Source organism: Trichechus manatus, unplaced genomic scaffold (assembly GCF_000243295.1).
Source record: "Trichechus manatus latirostris isolate Lorelei unplaced genomic scaffold, TriManLat1.0 scaffold00312, whole genome shotgun sequence".
NCBI lineage: Eukaryota > Metazoa > Chordata > Mammalia > Sirenia > Trichechidae > Trichechus > Trichechus manatus.
Genome location: NW_004444248.1, coordinates 1,019,685 through 1,023,023, shown reverse-complemented (window position 1 = coordinate 1,023,023; position 3,339 = coordinate 1,019,685).

Here is a 3,339-nt window from a genome sequence, read left to right as displayed (position 1 = left end):
AATTAATTAGAACCTAATGAATCTTCAATTAATTTGTGGTCTAATGCACTTAGAACCAACTGCCACACATACTCCCCAGATTCCCTTCAATTTATATTAATGAAGTCTTGGAACTCACTTGGTATATAGACTATTTCCTTCTAGAACAGATCACCTCACCATCTGATCTATGTTGAGATCTACCTTTTGCTATAGATCTGGAAGGATGGAGAAAAGGAAGAGAGAGTTTTGAAAATAATTTCATCATCATATGAGGTTAATTGTCCCAAGTGCAACCAGGTGTTGAGAGCAGACTGATTTTCTCAGATGCGGAAAGGTTTAGGGGAATTTGAAGTTTCAAGCTCCTGGGTCTCATCCATGTTGATTTAATTATTCCCATTCTATGTCTTCTCCAGCAATGCTGTTAGCATAGATACCTGGGAGGTTGAGTAACTGGTAATGCAACTCCAATCCTTATTATAATTTCCTATGCTTGGTTTTCAGCCATATATAACTATAGTAATAAGAGGCTTCATAAAAACTGTCATAGAGACATTTTGTTTCTCCACATATATTATTAGTTTCACATTCATGGTTTTGAATTTCCTTTTACCCTGTGTTAATTATCTAGGGCCATTAGAAGTAAGATAGTGAACTTTATAATCACTGTCTTTGTCATAGCAAAGTGCCAAAGCACTTGCTCTCCCTATGCTGTTTCCTCCAACTGCATTTCATCTAGTGCTATCGACAGGGATAATTGGGGTAATTGTGATGCCATCCCATGCCATGGGTTACCTGCGTCCCATTTTTCCCAGAATGAAGGTGACCTTTGAACTCCTGATTTACATGACCAATCCAATCCCAAAATACCATTTGGAGGAAATGTTTTCCAGGACCACTTCTGCTACCAATTATTATATTAGATCACAGAAAATACATAGCACATTCAAATTAGAATAATTTGAAGAGGGTGTATTTACAAAGTGTCTAACTACAAAAGGATGGCTGGAGTCTTGGGAAACCACAGAGACTAGTTCAGGATCCCAGAAGCTTGCTACCAGAAGCAAATCTGGTACCATCTCTAAGTACAAAGGCTAGGAGGGGTGGGAGAGATTTCCAAACCCACAAAGAGTTGAGTAGTATAGTACACTTTCTCAAGGGATACAACTGGCCTGAGATGACTTCACAGCAAGGGAACCAAGGGAACCAATGACTCACTCTCATTCCTTACTCTGAAATTCCACTGGCGCTCCCCAGCTAGAAGTAGAGGGCACAGGAGATCTGCTAATGTTTTTCAACAAGTCAGCCTTCTGTGGAGCATAGTAGGATGGGAAAAGTTAGAGGGTGGATCTGGAGAGGAAAATGTAGATGTCCAGTGCACCTCATTTTTTATTTTAAATTGCTCTTTCCTGGAATCCTGAATATACTGAGACATTTCATTCCTTTCCGATTGGGTATATCCACACTTATTAGAAGTCAAATGTGATAATAACCAAATTTCCTAAAGATGCTACCCACACACACACACAAAATGCCTAGTACATACTCTCCATACCAAAACCAAGCAAATCCATTGCCCTCAAGTCAGTTCCAACTCATAGCCATCCTAAAGGACAGAGTAGACTGTGTTTCCAAGGAGCAGCTGGTAGATTCGAACTGCCAGTCTTTTGGTTAGTAGCCAAATGCTTTACTACTGCACCATCAGGGCTCCATAGCTACTCTGTATTTGATGTAGTAATTCTTTATATAATTCAGGAATTGGGCAATCATAGAGGATTCAAACCTGAAGAATTCTGTATTTTAGTGTATGGAGCTCAGACTTACTCGTTGATTCACCTTTGCCAGTATAAATATTGTCATGGATTGAACTGAGTCCTCCAAAGATGCGTATCAACTTGGCTGGGCCATGATTCCCAGTAATGTGTGGTTTTCTACCATTTTGTGATCTGATATGATTATCCTATGTTTTGTAAATCCTAACCTCTATGATGTCAATAACGCAGAATTAGAGGCAGTTATGTTAATGACCCAAGACTCAATCTATAGAACTAGGTTGTATCTTGAGTCAGTCTCTTGAGATATAAAAAAGAGAATCAAGCAGAGAGGAGAGAGCCCTCATACCAACAAGAAAGAAACACTGGGAACAGAGCACATCCTTTGGACCCAAGATACCTGTGCAGAGAAGCTCCTAGACCAGGGGAAGATTGACGACAAAGACCTTCCCCCAGAACCAGCAGAGAAAGAAACACTTCCCCTGGATCTGGTGTCCTGAATTTAGAATTCTAGCCTCCTAAACTATGAGAGAATAAATTTCTGTGTGATAAAGCCATCCACTTGTGCTATCTTTCTGGATTAAGGAGCCAAGAGACATTGCTAAGGACAACAACAATGACCAGACAGGAAGAATCTAATCCTGGAGAGGAAAGAGTTGGAGATGGGGAACACTAAATTCCATGTGTGAATTCTGTCCAAAGTCTCTGGCTGCCTCCTGAGCCATTCACAAATGGATCAGCAAAAGATAAGTACTTGTGTACAGCCTACTGTACAGACTAAAAACACCCCCTTAGGGAAGAAAACTCTCTCCCATTTACCTCCCCACTCCCTTCTCTGCACTGAGTCCCGAACCAGCTTCAGCAATTGCCAAGTTCCCTGGGCCAGAAGTAGGATACATCAAGTGAGGAAGACTCAAAAGAGGTTGCAGCAATAGTTAAGAGAAATGAAAATACATTTGACCTGCAGGTGACAAGAGTATATGGTTTGTGCATAAATATATTACTTGTTTGTTGAAACAAACAACCAAAAAAAAAAAAAAAACCACAACAACACTTTTCATATGCATATAACAAATTCCAGAGTCTCCACAATACAATATTAATAATGTCCAGGATATTACCACAATATATGACATTAAAAGAAACTATAAGATTGTATTTTCAAGGGAATAAAAAAAGCTCTAACCTCGAGATAACATGGGTGATCATTAGACTATGACTTTAAATTAGCTACTATAATTATGCTCAATGAGGCAAAGGAAAATACCATCATGATGGACAAAAAGGTAGGCAATCTCAATGGAGAAACAAAAAGCATAAACAAGAAAAAAATTGATATATTAGAACTTGAAAGTACAATATCTGAACATTTTAAAGACATCACTGGAAGAGGTGGGCCAAGAAAGTGGAGTAGTCAGACACCTCCGGTGGACCCTCTTACAACAAAGACCAGAAAAAACAAGTGAATCGATTATATATGGCAATCTGGGAGTCCTGAACATCAAAGGCAGAGTTGAGGAACAGGACTGAGTGGCAGAGGGAGGGAGAGACTGTTCAGAAGCAGCAAGAAATTACCAGATCTGACCCG